Here is a 26,062-nt window from a genome sequence, read left to right as displayed (position 1 = left end):
GGATCCTATATTTAATAAAAATATCAGCAAACAGGGTACCATCTTGGTCTATAAATGATGTTCTCCACAAGGGACTTACACGTGTTTTTAAAACACCACTAAGGGGACATTGGTGAAAGTTTCTTTGACACATTTTTTAAAAACCTGTTAGTAGCTTTGCCATAAAACTGATTTAAGGTAGTTGTTTTTTTTTTGGAAACATTTAGAACAATCCAACACTTGGTATTAATACTCAGATCAGCACACTGTACTAAAACATAACAGCAACATTTTATAGACTAGCTGCAATTTTCACTAGCTGTGTTCACCAACCGTTTAACAGAATTGTAGTGTTCTCCTAAGCCATATGCATGTCTCATATAAACAAGTATTAATGGGTTTTTGGGATATTCTTCACCAACTACAAGAGGAGGAGAATCTGCCTGTATTATCTCTATTGGTGTTTGTTAAATGTGAGACAGGGCTCTTAGCTCAAGCTGACCTCCCCACGCAGCGGTGTTTATGATATCATCACAGTACTTTCCAAACTCTTCTGAAATATACATATCTCCTGTACTAGGATTTGTTAAAAATGGCAGAAAGTCTTCCATGTGGCTTTGCATATAGTCAGCAGTCTGACATCTTAAGGCAGCCACAGTCAGACTGCAGTCCTGTTCTTTCAGTTGATCTTCAATGACTCTGTACATACAGTGGCCATCAGGTGGAACCTGTTTAATTTCCAACTGTCTAGCTGCGAAGATTTGAGCAAGTTTTTCACTTTCTACATGTCTAGCCCCAGTTAAGTTTTCAGTTTCAGCTTCAGCTATCCTTTCTTCCTGCTCCTTTTCCAGTGCAGCATTTTTGTCCCATCTCTCTTGTGCTTTTGATATCCGAAACGGCTGATTCTCAAGAACCAAGTTTGAAATGTTGACAGCAACAGAATCTACTTTACTCTCCTTAGAAGTCAGCTTCAATTGCTCCAGCTTCTCTTTATGTTTCTGTTCCACTTCTGCTTCTAACTTAGCAACATCTTCAGTAAGTTGCTTCCTCCTCTTTTTGTCAATCTTGGGGACAGCATTCTTCATACCCTGAACTTTGGCTTGCAACTACTTCTTCTCTTTGTGATGCCTTCTCACCAGCTGTTCCTCCTAATCAAGCTCCTCAGTCAAGACTGCCTCCATGACGACTAGGTAACCCGCTCCCCATTTCTTTTATATTGTACATTATCTCTGTGTCTGTCTCTACTCTCCCTTTCCTCCAGTGTCACCACATTTGTTAAATGTGGTTCATAAAATATATATCTCCCCATGTTACATGCTTAAAATCCTTCCTTGGGCCCCTTTGACCATTAAAATCCAAATCCTCATGTGCCAAACGAGAGCTTTAACAATCAAGCCTCATTTTATCTTTACAGACTTGGGCTTACAATTGTCCCTGTGTCCATTTTTATATTCTATATGATGCATTTTATTTGGTATTCTCTTCTTACTTTCAGTGTTAAGCGGACAAATTCCCACTGATTCTCTAATATTCTGCCCAAATATTTCTGTGAAGTTTTTCTTGACATTCCTTTTCCCCATTTCCCTCTGGGGTTGTACAGTGTCACAGCCCCATTGTGTGTGTGTGTTGTATGCATGCATTTATAACTGTAATCGTTCCCTTATAGATTTGTCTCTGCCGCTAAATTGAGGAATTTTGCCATTTATGTCTTTAAAATTCCTATGCTTAGTTGGTCCCACAGTAAATGTCATTATCTGTTTTGAATGAATGAATGAGGGATGAAGTAGCCAGCCACCCCAGACTAGAAGATGAATCTTCTTCTGCAATTCACTATATCTGTACCTTGGATATAAATTTGTAGAGTTTTAGAGGGTATGAAAACTACATCAACCTTTTCCTGTCTAAAATGAGTGTTTCTTCACAGATTGCTTCTCCATGTGGTCATTATTAAACACACCAGCCAAATGTGTTTTGATTCACACACCAGTCAAATTTAGTCACTCATTGTTTTTGTCATTGGCAAGAATAGACTTTAAATTTTCTCCTCAGAATAATATTTTACACCCAGAAATTATGATCTCCAGGAATAAAGTTTCTTACATCATTTAGGGTTGATCCTCTTCCATATAGGTCTTGGCTGAGTTTGGTTTCCAATATGGGACTCATGTTCAAAGCTAGAGGGAACACTGGGCTCAAACTATAAAATAAGTGAGCGATTATAGAAGGATGATTACCAGGGTGGTGTGTGTGTGTATGTTTGTGTGTGTGTGTATGTTTGTGTGTGTGTGTCTGTGTGTGTGTGTGTGTGTAGTGTGTATTCTGATGGTCCACTTCCGGTATTAACAGGGCTCATAAAAACATCTTGTACAGCATCGTTTTTGGACCAAACAGTGTTTCACTGTCTCTGCCTGAAAACTATGGAAAGTTGTCTGTTTTGCACATTAGTACAGGATGTGATAAATTGGTTTGGGTTACTGTTAGTTACTTCTCATTATTCTCCTATCCCCAAATTATTCAATTCAAGCCGAGCTATTGCTCCTGGTACTTGACTATGAAATTATGGATATATCACAAGGAGAAAGAAGTTACCCACAAGGCTTTAAAAAAAATAGATCCTCAATTACTTGTCAGAAGTATTAGCACTTATCATATTGTACATTGCTGTTTAAATGAGGCACTTATGTCTGTGTCCATATAATATAAATGTGACTTGACCCAGAAAACTATTCTTCCTGGAAAATATGTACAATATCTGCCAAAAAGGCACTTGGATACTTCGTTTTGTCAAAACTTATTTCTCCTCTTGAGCAAGATTTGAAACCAGAGCCATGAGCATTTACACTGGTCAGTAATTCCCAGAAACATTTTTGGAAAAGACACAAAGAATTGCCTTCAGCCTCAGCTCCTTTCCATTTGGCTAATTTTCCTGCACCTGTTAGAATTGTTCTGCTTGCCAAGTGGCCTCCATGCTCTCTAGATATTTTGTCTCAGTCTGCAGAATCGTGGCTCTGTGCATGGTTAAAACAGAGGTATGTCCCGCCAGAGCTTGGCTTTATTTTTCAGTGCCCTTGGTGCTCTAAACTGGACTAAATGCATAGTGGTGAGAGGTCTTATGTTATAGATGGGTGCTGCTCTGATAAGACAAAACTCTGAGTCTCTGGTATAACTCTATTTTATTCTTTTACTGACTGCTGTAGCAGGAATGAGTTCAGCCACAAATAACAGAAAATCTGACAAAGAGTGTTTTAAAAAGAGGATATTTTATTTTTCTTGCACAACCAGAAACCTAGGGGTAGGCAGTCCAGACCAGCACAACAGGGACCCAGAATCTCCTTCCACTGAGTTATCTTGACATATTGTCTTTTGTCCTCATACTTTCCAGATAGTTGTCACCAGATGGCTATTACCCTCCCAGGCTTCCAGTTCCAGGCTTCATGTCTCAGCCTTGAAGAAGGGGAAGGGGAAAAAGGGCAAAATGTCTTTCTTCTAGTTTATCTTTGTCTTTTTAATTAGGAAGGAAGAGACGGTCTCCCCTGAGACTTCTGCCTACATCTCATTGGCCTGAATTGGGATACCTAGCCATCCCTAGCTTCAAGAGACGTGGAGAGTAGATTTTACTCTCAAAGTCAGGATCTGTTAGTAAGGAAGACTGGGGTAGTGTGTTTTGGGTGGGCACAGCTGTATGACATTCCAGTGTGTGTGATAGCTCCCATTAGTAGGTCTTCGGGTCTACTGTCTACCCATCTTCATTCTGCTCTCTGCCCCAGGGCTTGATCAGGAGAAAGCAGCAGGGGAGGCAGATAGAAGGAGCCTCAGAAGAATGTGGTTTCATGTGAAATCTAGATCGGTACAATTCCAGGATCCCAGGGGGAGCTTTGGAGCATAAATTGTGGCACAGTCTTTTCCAACTTGAGGCAGGGGAGCAGGGTTTTTGTAGCACCTCTGCAGTCAGTCACAGAGGATTTGTTACTTCCAGGAGCCTCCAGGTAAGGTGACCTCAATCACCTAAAGGTAATTCTTTTAAGAAGGGTGTGGGGGTTAGCCTTTAACCGAAGCACCTGCAGCAGCTGGGGAATGGACATGCCAACCAAATCCTTGAGAGGGATTTCAGTGCTCTGGGCTGCAACCAACAGCGTCTACATGAGTTTGCTGGCTTCCCTTGGATTTGACCGGTGGGGAGGTAGAGCGTGCTATCAGCAAGAAGGAAGAGAGAGAGGTCAAGGTGTTTATTCCCTTGGCTTCCTTCCTGCTGAATTTCTTCCTAAGAACTCTTCAGTATATAAGAAAATGTCAACTCAAAACTGATAAAGCAGTTAGATTCCATTTTGAAAAGACATGAGGGGCACTAGAAGAATTAAGCTAATAAACAAAAAATTCTCAAACAGTGAATCATGGACTTTCATGGATAATAAAAATAATTTTGAATTTGTTCTCTTCACAGTTACTGGATACAGAAAAAACAAAACAGATATTTCACTTTCTAAATGATTATTTTTTTAATTTAGAAAAAAGTTTTCACCCTAAATTGTAAGAAACTGCATATAAAATGTGCAACAAAAGAAACATTCCTTTAAAATGTATGGAAGAAATGAGGACATGGAAATATTTGCATGGCTATGAAGAAGATTCACATATAAATAATTCCCAAACTGATTGCTATAGAGACTGTTTTCCAGACATTACAGATCAACTGTAGTCCTGACTGAACAGAGATCTGAAAAAAATATATATATAACAAGATACTACATTTGAAATTTTAAAATAATATCCTAGTACTGAAAAAATTTAAAGCAGAACTTAAATACGGTATGGACCTAGTTACTGCTTTAAGAAGAGGTAAAATTGCTATATAGGTGATAGTGATTTATATGCTATATTTAAAATATTTTGCAATAATTTCTTTAATAATTTAGTATATATGACCCCGTTACAGAGTTTAAAAGTGATTTGTAAAATTCATGGTTAATTTCCAAATATATGGAATGCCTTTTAAATGTCATAAAAAAATTCAGGTGTGACTTAGAAAAATGACGATTCTCTGAATGGAAATTAATTAAAACGATCCATCAAAGAGCTACAATGTCCTGATAAATAGTGGCTAATCTGTAATTGCTGTAAATAGAACTCAAATTATGTGAAAATATTGATTATAAAATATAAATATATATTTTCCTGAAATGAAGGCAAAAATAAATTTTATCAAAAACATATAATACTTAATGAATTATGTAGCTCTTAATTTGATTATTTGTTCAAACATAACAGGCCTAAAGAGAACATTCAGACAAGCACAATAATAATTCAGCTAAGCTATTGTTGATACTTTGCTGATTTTCAGTCATATAAAAAAGCATAGCTGTATTAAAAATGTACATGCATATATATTGATCTCATTTCTATTAAAGTATACTTATCAAGGTAGGAGGACAGAACATGTTTCACTGATGAATTATTATCTTGATGAATAAACTTTAAATATTAGACATGGGTTATGTCATCCTCCATTTGCTCTTTTGCTCCAGGCCCACAAATTTTAGATGCAGGCACCTGCCTCTCTTTGCCATTCAAGAGGAGTTTGAACACTTGACCTCTAACAGCACTCTGTAAAGTTTCAGCCATTGCAGTAAACTTTGTTTTGTCAACAGTGATATAAGGATGGTTTAGCACTTAGTTAACAAGGTAATTAAGTTTTCTCTATTTAAACAGTTTGAATAATTGAAATGATACTATATAGAGTCAGAGCAAAGGCTTTAAAGTCCCATATGAGTTTAAAATCTGGCCTCATCAATTATTATCTAAGTAGATAAGGGCAAGTTAATTAACCCCTTCTGTCTTCCATTTCCACCTCTAAAATAAAGATAATTTTGTTACTGCTTTGGGTTGTTGTGAAGTCTAATAATCTTTAGCACAGTAAATCGTTATTATATAGTAACTGTTATTTATGTTGTAGTTGTTGTCATGCCAACAGAGCTCATAGGTAGACCACACACACACCAGACCTGCCTGAGCAGCATTCTGAGGAAAACCTTGGAGACAGGCACAGCAGCAGATGTGTGGGACTCTGGCTGTCCATGTGCTCTTGGGCAGACCCAGAAGTCTAGCCAAGCCAGAATTCCAACCCTGGGAGAAAGACTTTGTCCTTCAGGTCACAGGGGGGTCTTAAGCAGCATGATTACAGAACATCCATCCATCACCTGGCCTGAGCAGGGACTGTGATATGATAGCAGTGTGGTGTGGAAGAACCTTTCCCCCAGCCTTATTTTGCTAGCAAATGAGTGCACCCATGGGGAGTGAGAGCAGTGGCTCACTGTGGTGTGATCAGGGGACTGGGTCCCAGTGGAACTGAGTGACAAGGCAGGATGCTGCAGGATTTGCACATCAGCATTTCTGTTTGAGGAAGCTCTACCCCTAATCTGCTTTGATGATGATGGTGGTGGTCCCCATCTTGGCTTGACCAAGATTTGTTGCCTTAAGGACAGGGCAGTGGCAAGTTTTCAAGGAGGTTTGTAGGGGGTCAGCTCCTCTTGTGGAAGACCAGCCTGCTGGGGACCAGTCTTGGACAAGTAATCTTTTATCCCTCAAATAATATTAATAATACATGTATCAAATTTAATGGTGATAAAATGAGTTTATGTTTCATTGGCTACCACTTCCATTTTAAGACTGTCTCTAAACTTGAATAATAATTCTCACTAATAGATTTATAATCTATGTAAGTGTATGTGAGGGGGGCTTGCTTAATATAGGGGTACATTTAATTTTGGTCTTTAGATGATCTTTGAAAGCAAAGTCCACTTTCTAAGTGTATGTATTTTTAATGACAAGAGAAAAAAGTAAAAAATAATTACAATAAACATATGCAAAGAAAGGAAGTAGTAACATGTTTAGTTATGAGTTTATGGCAGAATAAAGAATTTTCCTAAAATGCCATATTTTGAGATAGAAAAATGATCTGATTATGGCTTTTGCTTTTTCATTCTCTCTTTATGTGAGAACTCTGTACAACTAATTCATCATACGTACAAACACACACAAAATCATTTAAGGAACTGATCTTTTATGTGCCAAAATTCCACCCAAAATTGCAGATACAAACCCTTGCCAAAGAGTTTATTTTTAAGACTCAGATAGCTTGTTCACTGTGTCATTTCCAGCATGCACCCACAAACCACTAACGACACTGAAGAGCAATGAAAAAGAATCAACGTGGAATAGCTTAACGACACTATGTTGCAAACTGATGACATGTATGTGTTGTTCCCTTAGAGAGGTTAATAAATTTGGTTGAAAAGTGTATGTGCTCTCATCCTAGGAGACTCCAAAACAGAATCCTCATGCTCATTTTTTCTTTTAAGTATGTCAAATTGTTAGTCTGCTTTTGCAAAGAGAAAGACTAGAGTTTTGTTGTAGGATACTCAGTTATCTTCCTGTGAAAAATGCTAACTTCATTTTAGTGCTTCAAGGAATAGGGATTTAAGGTTGGGTGTTTTGCTCCCTTATAGAACTTGGACACATGGTCTCAGGGCCTATTTCAGGTCAGGGGAATTAATTCACTTGTTCCTGCCACAATCGAGTGTTGTTCCTGAAGCAACACAGTCTACCCTTGACCAAGGCAGGACTGATATGATGGTGTCTTGGTCAATCATAACAGTTACTTTTTCTTTTATATGAGGATTAACTATTACAATAAAGTGTATTTTGACATTGAGCAAGAAATAATTTTAAAAAGTAAGTGTGTGTAAGAGAAAGGACAAATGAAAATAACATAGGGAACAGCTACTTACTTATATCTATAGATTAGCAGAGGACTATAGGCCCAGAGAAAGGTTTCTGAAAGAATCAACACACTGCAAACACTTAAATGAAGTTTGAGTTATTCTGGGAGAGGACATCCATATTGAATTCCTGAAGAAATTGAGAATACAGCACTATTTAAAAAAAAACAAAGAACAGATTTTCTATTTGAAATAGTAAGTGAAAGAGGAAAAAAATAGTTGAAGAAAATATGAAAAGCTTAGTGTTGTATAATGAAAGCAGACTAATGCCCTTAAAGATGGATGAAGTTCCTAATAAAGGTCTGTTTAAAGAATACTTCTGGATGCATATCTATACCCATTACGCATATAAGATACCACATAATATGGTGGCCAGTATATTACAGATTACAAAGTATGTTTTTTTTGTAATTTATGTGGATTTTTTTAACATCTTTATTGGAGTATAATTGCTTTACAATGTTGTGTTAGTTTCTGCTGTATAACAAAGTGAATCAGCTATACGTATACATATATCCCCATATCCCCTCCCTCTTGTGTATCCCTCCCACCCTCCCTATCCCACCCCTCTAGGAGGTCACAAAGCACCAAGCTGATCTCCCCGTGCCATGCATCTGCTTCCCACTAGCTATCTATTTTACATTGGGTATTATATATATGTTAATGCTACTCTCTCACTTCGTGTCAGCTTACACTTCCCTATCCCTGTGTCCTCAAGTCCATTCTCTACTTCTGTGTCTTTATTCCTGTCCTGCCCCTATGTTCTTCAGAACCACTTTTCTTTTCTTAGATTGCATACACATGTGTTAACATATGGTATTTGTTATTCTCTTTCTGACTTACTTCACTCTGTATGACAGACTCTATGTCCATCCACCTCACTACAAATAACTCAATATCGTTTCTTTTTATGGCTGAGTAATATTCCATTGTATATATGTGCCACATCTTCTTTATCCATTCTTCTGTCGATGGACACTTAGGTTGCTTTCATGTCCTGGCTATTGTAAATAGAGCTTCAATGAACATTGTGCTACATGACTCTTTTTGAATTATGGTTTTCTGAGGGTATATGCCCAGTAGCAGGATTGCTGGGTCGTATGATAGTTCTATTTTTAGTTTTTTAAGGAACCTCCGTACTGTTCTCCATAGTGGCTGTATCAATTTACATTCCCACCAACAGTGCAAGAGGGTTCCCTTTTCTCCACACCCTCTCCAGCATTTATTGTTTGTAGATTTTTTGAAGATAGTCATTCTGACCTGTGTGAGGTGATACCTCATTGTAGTTTTGATTTGCATTTCTCTAATGATTAGTGATGTTGAGCATCCTTTCATGTGTTTCTTGGCAATGTGTATATCTTCTTTTGAGAAATGTCTGCTTAGGTCTTCTGCCCATTTTTTGACTGGGCTGTTTGATTTTTGATGTTGAGCTGCATGAGCTACTCTTGTAAATTTTGGGGATTAATCCTTTGTCAGTTGCTTCATTTGCAAATATTTTCTGCCATTCTGAGGGTTGTCTTTTCGTCTTGTTTATGCTTTCCTTTGCTGTGTAAAAGCTTTTAAGTTTCATTAGGTCCCATTTGTTTATTTTTGTTTTTATTTTCGTTTCTCTAGGAGGTGGGCCAAAAAGGACCTTGCTGTGATTTATGTCATAGAGTGTTCTGCCTATGTTTTCCTTGAAGAGTATTAGAGTGTCTGGCCTTACATTTAGGTCTTTAATCCATTTGGAAGTTATTTTTGTGTATGGTGTTAGGGAGTGTTCTAATCTCATACTTTTACATGTACCTGTCCAGTTTTCCCGGCACCACTTATTGAAGAGGCTGTCTTTTCTCCAGTGTACATTCTTGCCTCCTTTCTCAAAGATAGGTTGACCATATGTGCATGGGTTATCTCTGGGTTTTCTATCCTGTTCCATTGATCTATATTTCTGTTTTGTAACAGTACCATACTGTCTTTATTACTGTAGTTTTGTAGTAAAGTCTGAAGTTGGGGAGCCGATTCCTCCAGCTCCGTTTTTCTTTCTCAAGATTGCTTTTGCTATTTGGGGTCCTTTGTTTTTCCTTACAAATTGTGAGATATTTTGTTCTAGTTCTGTGAAAAATGCCATTGGTAATTTGACATGGATCGCATTGAATCTGTAGATTGCTTTGGGTAATATAGTCATTTTCACAATATTGATTCTTTCAATCCAAGAACATGGTATATCTCTCCATCTGTTTATATCACCTTTAATTTCTTTCATCAGTGTCTTATAGTTGTATGCATACAGGTCTTTTGTCTCCTTAGGTAGGTTTATTCCTAGGTATTTTATTCTTTTTTGTTGCAATGGTAAATAGGAGTGTTTCCTTAATTTCTCTTTCAGATTTTTCATCATTGGTGTATAGGAATACAAGAGATTTCTGTTCATTAATTTTGTATCCTGCTACTTGACCAAATTCATTGATTAGCTCCAGTAGTTTTCTGGTAGCATCTTTAGGATTCTCTATGTATAGTATCATGTCATCTGTAAACAGTCACAGCTTTACTTCTTCTTTTCTGATTTGGATTCCTTTTATTTCTTTTTATTCTATGCTTTCTTTAGCTAAAACTTCCAAAACTATGTTGAATAACAGTGGTGAGAGTGGACAACCTTGTCTTGTTCCTGATCTTAGTGGAAATGCTTTCAGTTTTTCACCATTGAGAATGAGGTTGGCTGTGGGTTTGTCAAATATGGCCTTTATTATGTTGAGGTAAGTTCCCTCTATGCCTACTTTCTGGAGGGTTTTTATCATAAATGGGTGTTGAATTTTGTCAAAAGCTTTTTCTGCATCTATTGAGATGATCATATGGATTTTCTCCTTCAGTTTGTTTATAGGGTTTATCACATAGATTGATTTGCATATATTGAAGAATCCTTGCAATCCTGGGATAAACCCCACTTGATCATGGTATATGATCCTTTTAATGTGCTGTTGGATTCTGTTTGCTAGTATTTTGTTGAGGATTTTTGCATCTATGTTCATCAGTGATATCGGCCTGTAATTTTCTTTCTTTGTGACATCTTTGTCTGGTTTTGGTATCAGAATGATGATGGCCTCATAGAATAAGTTTGGGAGTATTCATCCTATATTTTGTGTTCCTCTGCTATATTTTGGAAGAGTTGAAAAGGATCTGTGTTAACTCTTCTCTATTGTTCGATACAATTCGCCTGTGAAGCCATCTGGTCCTGGGCATTTGTTTGTTGGAAGATTTTTAATCACAGTCTCAATTTCAGTGCTTGTGATTGGTCTGTTTATATTTTCTAATTCTTCCTGGTTCAGTCTCGGAAGGTTCTGCTTTTCTATGAATTTTTCCATTTCTTCTGGGTTGTCCATTTAATTGGCATATAGTTGCTTGTAGTAATCTCTCATGATCCTTTGTATTTCTGCAGTTTCAGTTGTTACCTCTCCTTTTTCATTTGTAATTCTATCGAGTTGAGTCTTCTCCCTTTTTTTCTTGATGAGTCTGGCTAATGGTTTATCAATTTTGTTTATCTTCTCAAAGAACCAGCTTTTAGTTTTATTGATCTTTGCTCTTTTTTCCTTCATTTCTTTCTGATCTGATTTTTATGATTTCTTTCCTTCTGCTAACTTTGGGGTTTTTTGTTCTTCTTTCTCTAATTTCTTTAGGTATACGTTTAGGTTGTTTATTTGAGATGTTTCTTGTTTCTTAAGGTAGAATTGTATTGCTATAAACTTCCCTCTTAGAACTCCTTTTGCTGCATCCCATAGATTTTGTGTCATTGTGTTTTCATTGTCATTTGTTTCTAGATATTTTTTTTTTCCTCTGTGATTTCTTTAGTGATCTCTTGGTTATTAAGTAGTGTGTTGTTTAGCCTCCATGTGTCTCTATTTTTAACAGATTTTTCCTGTAATTGATATCTAGTCTTATAACGTTGTGGTTGCAAAAGATACTTGATATGATTTCAATTTTCTTAAATTTACCAAGGCTTGATTTGTGACCCAGGATATAATCTATGCCAGAGAATGTTCCATGAACACTTGAGAAAAAAGTGTATTCTGTTGTTTTTGGATGGAATGTCTTATAAATATCACTTAAGTCCATCTTGTTTAATGTGTCATTTAAAGCTTGTGTTTTCGTATTTATTTTCATTTTGGATGATCTGTCCATTGGTGAAAGTGGGGTGTTAAAGTCCCCTACTATGATTGTGTTACTGTCGATATCTCCTTTTATGGCTGTTAGTATTTGCCTTATGTATTGAGGTGCTCCTATGTTGGGTGCATAAATATTTACAGTTGTTACATCTTCTTCTTGGATTGATTCCTTGATCATTATGTAGTGTCCTTTGTCTCTTGTAATAGTCTTTATTTTAAAGTCTATTTTGTCTGATATGAAAATTGCTACTCCAGATTTCTTTTGATTTCCATTTGCATGGAATATCTTTTTCCATTCCCTCACTTTCAATCTTTATGTGTCCCTAGGTCTGAAGTGGGTCTCTTATAGACAGCATATATACAGGTGTTGTTTTGTATCCATTCAGCCAGTCTATGTCTTTTGGTTGGAGCATTTAATCCATTTTCATTTAAGGTAGTTATCAATATGTATGTTCCTATTACCATTTTCTTAATTGTTTTGGGTTTGTTACTGTAGGTCTTTTCCTCCTCTTGTGTTTCCTGCCTAAAGAAGTTCCTTTAGCATTCGTTGTAAAGCTGGTTTGGTGGTGCTGAATTCTCTTAGCTTTTGCTTGTCTGTAAAGGTTTTAATTTCTCCGTCAAATCTGAATGAGATCCTTGCTGGGGAGAGTTATCTTGCTGGTAGGTTTTTCCCTTTCATCACTTTAAATATGTCCTGCCCCTTCTTTCTGGTTTGCAGAGTTTTTGCTGAAAGATCAGCTGTTAAACTTATGGGGATTCCCTTGTATGTTAATTGTTGCTTTTCCCTTGCTGCTTTTAAAATTTTTCCTTTGTGTTTAATTTTTGATAGTTTGATTAATATGTGTCTTGGTGTGTTTCCCCTTGGATTTATCCTGTATGGGACTCTCTGCACTTCCTGGAGTTGACTGTTTCCTTTCCCATATTAGGGAAGTTTTCAACTATAATCTCTTCAAATATTTTCTCAGTCCCTTTTTATTCTCTTCTTCCTCTGGGACCCCTATAATTCGAATGTTGGTGTATTTAATGTTGTCACAGAGGTCTCTGAGTCTGTCCTCAATTCTTTTCATCCTTTTTTCTTTATTCTGCTTTGCAGTAGTTATTTCCACTATTTTATCTTCCAGGTCACTTATCTGTCCTTTTGCCTCAGTTATTCTGCTATTGATTCCTTCTAGAGAATTTTTAATTTCATTTTTTGTGTTGTTCATCATTGTTTGTTTTCTCTTTAGTTCTTCTAGGTCCTTGTTAAAGGTTTCTTATATTTTCTCCATTCTATTTCCAAGATTTTGGATCATCTTTACTATCATTACTCTGAATTCTTTTTCAGGTATACTGCCTATTTCCTCTTCATTTGTTTGGTCTGATGGGTTTTTACCTTGCTCCTTTTTCTGCTGTGTGTTTGTCTGTCTTCTCATTTTTCTTAACTTACTGTTTGGGGTCTTCCTTTTACAGGCTTTTAGTTCCCATTGTTTTTGGTGTCTGCCTCCAGTGGCTAAGGTTTGTTCAGTGGGCTGTGTAGGCTTCCTAGTGGAGGGGACTGGTGCTTGTATTCTGGTGGATGAGGCTGAATCTTGTCTTTCTGGTAGACAGAACCACATCCGGTGGTGTTTTGGGATGTCTGTAACTGTATTATGATTTTCAGCAGCCTCACTGCTAATGGGTGGGGTTGTGTTCCTGTCTTGCTAGTTGTTTGGCATAGGGTGTCCTGTGTTGCTTGCTGGTCGTTGAGTGGAGCTGGCTCTTAGTATTGAGATGGAGATCTCTGGGAGAGCTTTCACCATTTGATATTACGTGGAGCTGGGAGGTCTCTGGTGCACTGATATCCTGAACTCGGCTCTCCCACCTCAGAGGCACAGGCCTGACACCCGGCCAGAGCGCCAAGACCCTGTCAGCCACAGGGCTCAGAAGAAAAGGGAGAAGAAAAAGAGAAAGAAAGAAAGAACAAAATAAAATAAAGTTATTAAAAAATATATTATTAAAAATAAAAAAATTTAAAGTCGTAAAAAGGGAAAGAAAGAAAAAAGAGAGCAATCAAACCAATAAACAAATCTACCAATGATAACAAGTGCTAAAAACTATACTAAAAAAGAAAAAAAAAATGGACAGGCAAAACCCTAGGACAAATGGTAAAAGCAAAGCTATATAGACAAAATCACACACAAAAGCATACACATACACACTCACAAAAAGAGAAAAGGGAAAAATAAATAAATAAATATATATATATATATATAAAAAAGTAAATGAGCAACCAAATCAATAAACAAATCTACCAGTAATAATAAACTCTAAATATTAAACTAAGATAAACATAAAGCCAGAAACAAATTAGATGCAGAAAGCAAACCCCAAGCCTACAGTAGCTCCCAACATCTGCCGCCTCAATTTTGGGATGATTCGTTGTCTATTCATGTATTCCACAGATGCAGGGTACATCAAGTTGATTGTGGAGATTTAATCTGCTGCTCCTGAGACTGCTGGGAGAGATTTCCCTTTCTCTCCTTTGTTCCCACAGCTCCTGGGGTTCAGCTTTGGATTTGGCCCCGCCTCTGTGTGTAGGTTGCCTGAGGGTGTCTGTTCTTCGCTCAGACAGGACGGGGTTAAAGTAGCAGCTGATTCAGGGGCTCTGGCTCACTCAGGCCAAGGGGAGGGAGGGGTATGTAATGCACGGTGAGCCTGAGCTGGCAGAGGCCAGCGTGATGCTGGCAGAGGCCAGCCTGAGGCGCACCATGTGGTCTCCCAGGGAAGTTGTCCCTGGATCAAGTGACCCTGGTGGTGGCGGGCTGCACAGGCTCCCGGGAGGGGAGGTGTGGATAGTTACCTGTGCTTGCACACAGGTTTTTTGGTGGCTGCAGCAGCAGTGTTAGCATTTCATGACTGTCTCTGGTGTCCGCGCTGTTAGCCACGGCATGCGCCTGTCTCTGGAGCTCGTTTAGGTGGTGCTCTGAATCCCCTCTCCTCACGCACCCCGAAACAATGGTCTCTTATCTCTTAGGCAGTTCCAGACTTTTTCCCGGACTCCCTCCCGGCTAGCTGTAGTGCACTAGCCCGCTTCAGGCTGTGTTCATGCAGCCAACCCCAGTCCTCTCCCTGGGATCCGACCTCCGAAGCCTGAGCCTCATCTCCCAGCCCCTGCCCACCCCAATGGGTGAGCAGACAAGCCTCTCAGGCTGATGAGTTCTGATCGGCACCGATCTTCTGTGCGGGAATCTCTCTGTTTTGCCCTCTGCACCCCTGTTGCTCTGCTCTCCTCCGTGGCTCTGAAGCTTCCCCCCTGCCCACCCCCCATATCCACCAGTGAAGGGGCTTCCTAGTGTGTGGAAACCTTTCCTCCTTCACAGCTCCCTCCCACTGGTGCAGGTCCCATCCCTATTCTTTTGTCTCTGTTTTTTCTTTTTTCTTTTGCCCTACCCAGGTACGTAGGGCGTTTCTTGCCTTTTGGGAAGTCTGAGGTCTTCTGCCAGCGTTCAGTAAGTGTTCTGTAGGAGCTGTTCCACGTGTAGATATATTTCTGGTGTATCTGTGGGGAGGAAGGTGATCTCCGCGTCTTACTCCTCCTCCATCTGAAGCCCTCCTCTATAAATTATCTTTATTTTTAATTTCTCAATTAATTTTGATAGTGACTGTGAATTGGGTAATTCTGTCAACATTTGCTTTTTTAGTTGAATAAACTGAGGCCTAGAGCAGTAAATTAATCTTCAAGTAGGCTTATAGTAAGAGTCAAGACTCAAACACATGACTACTGACTCCATGACTTGGGATTCCTAACTTTACTCTTTTCACTTCACCACAGCTACCTTATAAAGTCTGTCATAAATAGTCAATATTGGAAAGGCCCTTAGAAATCTAAGTTATCCAAACTTTCGTCCAAAATACATTCATTCAGTAATGCTAGTCATCAGCCCCTGCTTGAGAATTATTTTCATCCCATTGTTGAAAAGCTCTAATCATTAGAATATTCTTTCATATATGAAACCAAAATTGGACTTATAGCATATTCTGGTATGCCAAGGAACAGGTAATGTGCTCTAGACATGATGCTTCAATAACCTTAAGACTTACCTTAAGAATAATTCTACTCTAGAGCAAGCAGGGTTACAGCAAAATTTCACATCTGTAGTGGGATAGAGTCGGGGAGAGGATGTGCTCTTAGAGGCAGACAGACCCAGATTCGAATCCTGGCTTTACCATGTGTTAGTTCTCTCTGAATTTCTGTTTGCTTATATAAAATGAGGATGGTGAGACCTATTTTTCAGGGTTACTATGAACAATGATTAACTAGTGTATGTGCATAGTTGCATAGTAGATGTGCATTTTTAAAATGTAGTTATTATTATTATGCATGGCTAAGGACTAAGAGAATAGGAATTTTCTAAACAATAAATTTCAAATTTTAAACCCAATCATTTGATGAACTGCTTCAAAGTCTCTTAGAATTCCAACAATTCCTTTTTGTTTCTTGGGAAACTCAGAAAATACGTAAGAACAAGTTAAGGAAAGAATGAACGAACAGATAGAAAGCTATAGATTTACGTGTCATATGAAAAGATTTTCACGCAGTATATTTATGAAATAAGTTTTTCCATCTTTAATTTTTCATACTGGCATCCAGAAAAGGGAACACTTGCAGTTTGGTAGGTTTGCCTTTTTGCTCCAGACTAATAATTTATTGTTGTTTTTCCTTCTTCACTCTAAGGCCTCCATACATGTCTATAAACAAATGAAATTGCCTACAAGTTAGCAAATGTTGTGTCCTTGAATGATTCTAAATTGAGAATCTTGGTAATTAAATCTTGTTCATAGGAGGGTATTTAAGCATCACAACTGTGCCATACTACTACATATTTGGATTTATTTTGTTCCCTTAAGTCTCCTTTTTTCCTAAAATAATATTTCTAGTTGACTTTATGATTCTCAATTATAATTCTTCATAAGCAAGGCAAGTCAATGATGAGCTAACAATAAAAAAGTGTTCATTTTAAGCAAAGAAATGAACTATAATTGCTATAGTGTGTCCCTAGTTTATTAGTGTCACTGACAACAGGACAGACCAAAATCATACAATTTATACATTTGCATGCTTGCATTAAAATCATGAAGAACATTAATTATTATAAATGGTGGATATTCCCAAATCTAAAACTATATTTAATATCCAATGTGGTCAAATATGTGCAGATTGGGGCTATGACATATACTTTTACGACTCTGGAGATCTAATTTATGAGCATTGTTACAAGATTTTTAATGGAGTGAAAATGAAGTCAGATTAAACTTCTTCCTGATGATACTAAAGCTCCAATCACAACACAAAGACTAATAAATGTTATCTTTTAAGTAATAAATATCCCATCAAAGCCCTTTTAATTTGAATCAAATTGTAATTGGAAATGTTTTGGACACTGTAGAAAACCATAGTAACTCAGAATATAGAACACACATTTGGTTCAATATCCAATTTTGAGCAGTTAGTTTTTGCAAGACACTACACTCATTGCTGAAGAATATGAGAGAGAGGAATAAGGCGAAGTCTCTAAAATCCAGGGGCTCACAAACTACTAAGGTGCTATTGTGAGATATACCATCATTTTATGTAACACAAACAAGTGAAAAAACAAAACTGTCAAGCGGTTATAAGATGTCATTGCATTGGCTGTAAGATGTGTACCTATTTCAGAGATGTTAAGTGTGAAAAACTATCCTAGAATCCATGAAATGCTGTAGTTGGGAACTCTAATGCAAGCTATGCTGTAATAAGAGCGGTTATAAAGTTGCAACATGCCCTGAGAACAAAGAGGAAAATAAAAATTTTGACCAGAAGATCAGAGAAGGCTTATAAAGAGGAAAGAATTGTGTGAATCCTTGAGAGATGACTAGAGTTTAGACTTGTGCGGAAAGGTTGGATAAGAGAGCATTCTCAAAAGAGAACACAGGAGGACGTTCAAGATGGCAGAGGAGTAAGACGTGGAGATCAGCTTCCTCCCCACAAATACATCAAAAATACATCTACATGTGGAACAACTCCTACAGAACACCTACTGAATGGTGGCAGAAGACCTCAGATTCCCCAAAAGGCATGAAAATCCCCATGTACCTGGGTAGGGCAAAAGAAAAAAGAATAAACAGAGACAAAAAAATAGGGACGGGACCCGTAACTCTGGGAGGGAGCTGTGAAGGAGGAAAAGTTTCCACACACTAGGAAGCCCCTTCACTGGTGAAGACAGGGGGTGGGCAGGAGCGAAGCTTCAGAGCCACAGAGGAGAGCACAGCAACAGGGGTGTGGAAGGCAAAGCGGAGAGATTCCCGCACAGAGGGTGGGTGCCGACCAGCACTCACCAGCCTGAGACGCTTGTCTGCTCACCCACCGGGGCAGGCGGGGGCTGGGAGCAGAGGCTCGGGCTTCTGGAGGTCGGATCCCAGGGAGAGGACTAGGGATGGCTACGTGAACGCAGCCTGAAGGGGGTTAGTGCGCCACAGGTAGCCGGGAGGGAGTCTGGGAAAAACTCTGGACCTTCCGGAAAGGCAAGAGACCTTTGTTTCAGGGTGTGTGAGGGGAGGGGATTCCTTCCCAGCGTGCCGACAGAAGGCAGAGCACTGCCTAAATGAGCTCCAGAGATGGGCATGAGCTGCAGCTATCACCTTGGACCCCAGAGACAGGCATGAAACGCTAAGGCTGCTGCAGCTGCCACCAAGAATCCTGTGTGCAAGTGCAGGTCACTATCCAAACCCCCTGGGAGCCTGTGCAGCCCGCCACTGCCAGGGTCTGGAGATCCAGGGGGAAATTCCCTGGGAGAACATACAGCATGCCTCAGGCTGTTGCAACGTCAAGCCGGCCTCTGCCGCCTCAGGCTCACCCCGCATTCCAATTATGACTGCCGTACCCCTCCCTCCCTGCGTCCTGAGTGAGCAAGAGAGCCCTTACCAGCCACTGCTTTAAACCCTTCCTGTCTGGGTGCAGAGCAGACTCCTGAGGGTGGCCTGCACACAGAGGCAGGGCCAAAACCAAAGCTGAACCCCAGGAGCTGTGCAAACAAAGACGAGAAAGGGAAATCTCTCCCAGCAGCCTCAGGAGCAGCAGATGAAATCCCCACAATCAACTTGATGTACCCTGCAACTCTGGTATACCTGAAAAGACGACGAATATTCCCAAAATTGAGGTGGTGGACTTTGGGAGCAACTGTAGACTTGGGGTTTGCCTTCTGCATCTAATTTGCTTCTGGTTTTATGCTTAGTATAGTATTTAGTGCTTATTATCATTGCTGGATTTGCTTATTGGTTTGGTTGCTCTCTTTTTTTTTTCTCTTCTCTTTTTGTGAGTGTCTATGTGCATGCTTCTTTGTGTGATTTTGTCTGTATAGGTTTGCTTTTACCATTTGTCCTAGGGCTCTGTCTGTTCATGTTTTGGGTTTGGTTTTTTTGGTGTTTTTTTTTTCTCTCTTCCTTTTCTTCTGAGCCGTGTGGCTGGCAGGGTCTTGGTGCTCTGGCTGGCTGTTGGGCCTGAGCCTTCGAGGTGGGAGGGCTGAGTCCAGGACATTGGACCACCAGAAACCTCCCGGCCCCATGTAATACCAATCGGTGAGAGCTCTACCAGAGATCTTCATCTCAACACTAACACCCAGCTCCACCCAACGGCCAGCAAGCTCCAGTGCTGGAAGTCCCATGCCAAACAACTAGCAAGACAGGAACACAACCCCAACCATTAGCAGAGAGGCTTCCTAAAATCATAATAAGGTCACAGACACCCCAAAACACACCACCAGATGCAGTCCTGCCCACCAGAAGGACAAGATCCAGCCTCATCAGAAATACAGATCAATGGAACAGGATAGAAAGCCCAAAGATAAACCCACACACATATGGTCACCTTATTTTTGATAAAGAAGGCAAGAATACACAATGGAGAAAAGACAGCCTCTTCAATAAGTGGTGCTGGTGAAACTGGACAGCTACATGTAAAAGAATGAAATTAGAGCACTTTCTAACACCATACACAAACATAAACTCAAAATGGATTAAAGACCTAAATGTAAGGCCAGTCACTATAAAACTCTTAGAGAACACAGGCAGAACAATGTATGACATAAATCGCAGCAAGATCCTTTTTGACCCACCTCCTAGAGTACTGAAAATAAAAAGAAAAATAAAGAAATGGGACCTAATGAAACTTAAAAGCTTTTCCACAGCAAAGGAAACCATAAACAAGATGAAAAGACAGCCCTCAGAATGGGAGAAAATATTTGCAGATGAAGCAACTGACAAAGGATTAATCTCCAAAATATACAAGCAGTTCATGCAACTCAATATCAAAAAAACAAACAACCCAATCCAAAAATGGGCAGAAGACCTAAATAGACATTTCTCCAAAGAAGATATACAGATGGCTAACAAACACATGAAAAGATGCTCAACATCACTAATCATTAGAGAAATGCAAATCAAAACCACAATGAGGTATCACCTCATACCAGTCAGAATGGCCATCATCAAAAATTCTACAAACAATAAACGCTGGAGAGGGTGTGGAGAAAAGGGAATCCTCTTGCACTGTTGGTGGGAATGTAAACTGATACAGCCACTATGGAGAACAGTATGGAGGTTCCTTAGAAAGCTAAAAATAGAACTACCATATGACCCAGCAATCCCACTACTGGGCATATACCCTGAGAAAACCATAATTCAAAAAGAGACATGTTCCACAATGTTCATTGCAGCACTGTTTACAATAGCCAGGACATGGAAGCAACCGAAGTATCCATCAACAGATGAATGGATAAAGAAGATGTGGCACATATATACAACAGAATATTACTTGGCCATAAAAAGAAACGAAATTGAGTTATTTGTAGTGAGGTGGATGGACCTACAGCCTGTCATACAGAGTGAAGTAAGTCAGAAAGCGAAAAACAAATACCATATACTAACATATATATGGAATCTAAAGAAAAAGAATGGTTCTGATGAACCTAGGAGCAGGACTGGAGTAAAGACACACAGGTAGATAATGGACTTGAGAACAGACAGAGGGGGAAGGGTAAGCTGGGACAAAGTGAGAGAGTAGCATGGACATATATACACTACCAAATATAAAATAAATAGCTAGTGGGAAGCAGCCGCATGGCATAGGGAGATCAGCTCAGTGCCTTGTGTCCACCTAGAAGGGTGGGATTGGGAGGGTGGGTGGGAGATGCAAGAGGGAGGGGATATGGGGATATATGTACACACATAGCTGATTCACTTTGCTATACAGCAGAAACTCACACAACATTGTAAAGCAATTATACTCCAATAAAGATGTTAAAAATAAATAAATAAATATTTGGTCATATGGTAAAAAAGAAAAGAGAACACAGGTGCTTAAAGTTTTGGAGAACCACAAGAATCATATAAATGCACAATAGGCCACCTGGGAAATAATGAGAAACAAGTGAAATGTGACAAATTGGAAATTTTGACTGGGGCATTGAGATAAAATAGAGGTGCTGGACCATATGATAAATTTCAAAGGATTTGGCCACAAACCAATTATTTGACTTTCCTGAACCTAACACATCAAATTGTAAAAGGGTTGAAAAACTGATAATAGGAAGACTAGAGAGGAGAATTTCTTTGTAGAGACTTGCACTGGGGGACTTTTTCTCCCCAATGTGGGAAATTTAGTGAGGGGACTTTAATAGGGCCACTCAGAGAGCTTCAATTGTGTGCCTTGTAGTCAAGGATATGGTGGCCTAGTTCTATACTCTGACCAATGGTCTATGCAGCCAAGTGGAGAGTCACATCTGGGTTGTAACCTCCTCTTCTAGCGTCAGATGCTTGTCCACTTGAAGGACCATACATGGAAACTAAGATAGGGTTGTTACTTTAAAAGGGATCCTGCCCAGATGGTGGCCTTACAAAGTAAGTAGACTCCAGTGCGAGAAGCTGTGGGAGAGCCCTGGGAGCTGAAAGGAATTTGGGGTAACCAGCTGAAGGAGAGGACTTGCTTACAGCGGGAAATTTACATTCAAAGGAAGAGGCAGCTTTAAACATTGATCAGGTTCAGCCATCTGATCTTAGTATTAGTCAAAGCACTTTCCTTCCCCTTACCTCCCTTTTCTACTCCAGCTCCAGCCTTAAGTGGTCAGAAACAGCAGTTGACTATTGAAGGAGGAGGTGAATGACACAAAAGGAGAATTTCTTCTCCCTTTTCTACTGCAAGCAGTAGTTGATCCCAGGACAGCTTAGAGGAAGGAACGAAATTTAACTTTACATGAAATTTAGAGTTTTGATTGGTATATTCAACTGGCAAATTTAGTCACTGAATTCTGATTATAACTCAAAGAGAGCAAAAGAAAGAATAAATCTAAGAGAAAGTAAAAGGTCCTGGGATTGGACAACTTTTGCATTTGGGGCAGGAGAAGGAATACTCACACTGATCAGTTTTAAAGGGATGGTGAGACACAAAAAGCAAGTTACTTTTATGATTATGGTCCATTAATTCAGATGTTCAACCTGCAAGTTACACAAGGCATTAAGAGGAGTTTGGACCAAATGGCCTGGGGCCTACCTACCAGACTAAGAACTCTGGATTTTATTTTGTAAACTGATGGAGACAGAGGGTTTTGAGCAGGGGACCGACTGACGGGATCACATCTGTCTGTTATAGTTTCAGTTCTTTGCATTAAAGTATATGCTTCCTTACATCATACATTACAGAGGGCTGTGTAGCTTTACTGGTTCTGTATAACTTTTAGTACTGAAAATGCACATTATACTCTTTTGGTGAGGTGGATATTAAACCTAAGTAAAACATCTATGCTATCATAATACTTTGGGGTATTATTACAGAAGTCAGATGAAAAGACCAAATACTATAAGAAAGTTTGCAACAACTGAACATATAGAACAGGAAAAAAATGTCCATCTAAATGAAATGGATGGTATAATGTTTAGCTATGAGCACAATAACACTGTGTAACAAAATCCACAAATTCTCAGAGTCATGCAACAATAAGTTTTTATTTAGTTAACAAGACTGTGGGTTGGCTGATCTAGGCTGGGCCCAGGTGGGGTAATTCAACTCTGCTTCATGAGCTTCTCATCTTCCTCATGGGCCTAGCAGATTATCCCAGATGTATTACCTCACAGTTATGGCAGAGATGCAGTAGCACAGGTAGAAACGCAAAAGAGCTTTTTAAACTTTAGGTCATGACAAGCCTGCAAGCACTCTGGAGGTAAGAGCAAGTCACACAGCCAAATCTAAGTTAAACAGTGAGGAAATAGATCAAATTTTCCATGGACATTACTGCAAAGTCACATGATGTGATGGTTAATTTTATGTGTCAACTTGATTGGGCCATGGGCTGCCCAGACATTTAGTCTTACATTATTCTGGGTGTGTCGATATGGGTGTTTCTGGATGACATTAATATTTGAATTGGACCCTGGATATTAATATTTAAATTGGACCCATAGCAAAGGGGTTGAATAGAGGGAAGGGTGAAGAATCCAGGCCATTAATATAATCTACCCAAGTGGTTACCTAAATCAGTACCATTGCAAAACAAAGAGAAAGTCTGTTCAAAATACAACACACAGACACATACATGTGCACACACACACTCGGGCACATACACATATGCCATCAACTACCTTGTGACAAATGCAGGTATTATAAGTAATACCAACAATAGTATCTCTATATTTGATCCATGTTAGACAGGATAGGTGGCCTGAAACCTTCTCAGTGAAAAACCAAATGAAGACTGAGAAGGAAACTTTCTGTTCTTCTTCAACAGTAGCAGAATTAAGGCATGTTCAGTCAGATGGGGGTGGAGGTAGTGGGTATTTCTGTGTTTTTTTCTCTATGTTCAGTATGCTACTGGATACCAGGGACTTTTTAGGAGCTCTGTGTGTTGATTAGACCTTCTTCTAATGTTTGTGTATGAAGGCACCTGGATTAGGCAGAGGAGCTAGATTCCAGGACTTTCACCTGAGATTTTCTACTGAGGAAATCTCTCCAAGATCCTCGTGCCTCAAGTCTTAGAGAACCAGCTGGGGTAAGATCAGGGTAGACGGGCCAGGGAAGGAAAAGTGCAGAACACCTCCTGGGCCTCTACAACTGCCCTCACTCATATACATCACACACCACTTGTGTTAAACTTTAGATTTTTGTCTCACAGTTTTTCCACCTTCATGTCATCTATATTGTGCATTTATTTTAGCTATTTTAATTTTCTCCTTTATTTGATTTTTACCATTTAATCTTCCTTTTTTCTTTTTGATCAAATTATAATTTATCTACTTTTTTTTTAAGTTTGAAGTTTCTTTTTTAACCTCATTTTTATAAATGGCAACCTAGACGCTCACACCCCTTGGGAGTAATAGCTTTGTGGGTGGTTTGTAGCCCAGCCCTCCTTCCCGATTCATGGGACTTCTGCAGCGCATATCGTTTCTTCATGAGTTACACCTTGCTGTGAAACACAAACTCACCAGCCCCCTCCTCTAAGCAGCTGGGTCTTATTCATTGAATCTACAGCCTGTAGTTTCTAGTTAAGCATGGATCAATGGCCCCTGAAACAATACCAAGACTCACTCACTCTTAGTTCCACCTGCCACAAGAAGGTGATCTTTCCCCCCAGAGAGTATCCTTCCTCCATGGTTCCCTATCTAAATAAATCACACTACCATTCTCCAAGATGCCGTAGCCCCAAACCTGAAAATTACTTTTGACACCCCCATTTACTTATCTCACCACAGCCCACTAATCACAAAACAAGTCATTGCCCCTTTCTAAACGTCTCTTAAATCCATCCACTCCTCTCCACCACACTGCACCACCACCATCTCTCCTAGGCTCTACAGAGGTCTCCAAACTCACCCCCGGCCTCCTTCCAACCTGTTCTCCTGACCAAAGTCAGAATTATGTTTTGTAATAGCAAATCTAATTATGTCGCTCCCTTGATTTGACCTTTCAATGGTCTTCCAGTACTTTTTAGATAAAAAACAGTCATTCATGTAACTAGGCCTACAAAACTGACCATTCTGGCCCCTGCCACTCTGCCCCTCTCTCTTCACACTGATCTTCTCTCAGCTGCTCCAACCCTCCGTGAGGTTTCTCACCTCAGGCACATGCCTTTTTCCCCTCAGCATGACACACTCCCTCCTGCCCTGCCCTGATTGACAAAAATGTACTTGTTCATCCTTCAGAATACTGTCTGTACTAGACTGCTCAGGCTACTGTAACCGAATACTACAGACTGGGTTTCTTTTCTCACAGCTGTGGAGGCTGGAAGATCAAGGGTTGCTTTCTGGTGAGACCTCTCTCCTTGGCTTGCAGACCTCACCTTCTCACTGTGTCCTGCATTGGCTTTTCCTCTGTGCGGGCATACTTCTGGTCTTTTTCTTCTTATAAGGACACCAGTCCTTTGGATTAGGGCCCCACCCTTATGACCTCATTTTACCTTAATTACCTCCTTAAAGGTTTTATCTCCAAATACAGTGACACTAAGGGTTATAACTTTAACACATGAATTTAGGGGGACACAATTCAGTCTGTAACATCATCCAAATACTACTTCCTCAAATACACATAGGTTAGACAGGACTGTCTTACATATGAACAAAATTATAAATAATTTTAAAGTTATTTGGTTAATGATAGTCTCCCCTGGTATATTATAAGCTCCATGAGGGTAGGGACATTGTATATCTTCTTTGCCAATATGTCACCAATGCCTAACATAGTGCCTTGCACATGGTAAGCACTCAATAAATATTTAATAAATAAATGGATTCATACTGCCCTGTTTTTGGTTAAAGGAGTTTTGGATGTGAACACCTGCCCATATTAAACCACAGATCACCTCACCCCTTGGATATTTTTCTTTGGACCAGCTAGGTGCTCTCAAAGGCAGTGGGTTTTGTATTCTATTTAGTCCTCCTTAGCACCTATCTTACAACAACCCTGTTTTTTTATACTTTTTCACAACATACTAGTGAAGGAAAGGGAGAAAAACATGCTTCTCAAAAATAAAATATTAAAAAAAAATCACACACCAGTATTGCTTGGTACAGTATCCATCTCAGGCTGCCAGCTTTCTTCCAGGATTCTTCCCCCTCACTAACCCTCTGAATCCAGTTTATCTGCTACCTACTGAATACCTCTTGTAACCATGTAATCATCTCCTGGGGTGGTTTCCT

The 26,062-nt window shown here is 39.4% G+C and overlaps 1 pseudogene; it reads right to left on the bottom strand.

The window, feature by feature from the left end:
* Positions 1-278: 278 nt before the first annotated feature.
* LOC136123879 (deubiquitinase OTUD6B pseudogene) lies at positions 279-1,169 on the bottom strand (annotated as a pseudogene).
* Between the last annotated feature and the right edge of the window lie 24,893 nt (positions 1,170-26,062).

The sequence above is a fragment of the Phocoena phocoena genome, chromosome 5 (assembly GCF_963924675.1).
Source record: "Phocoena phocoena chromosome 5, mPhoPho1.1, whole genome shotgun sequence".
NCBI lineage: Eukaryota > Metazoa > Chordata > Mammalia > Artiodactyla > Phocoenidae > Phocoena > Phocoena phocoena.
This window is presented reverse-complemented; position numbering and strand designations above follow the sequence as displayed.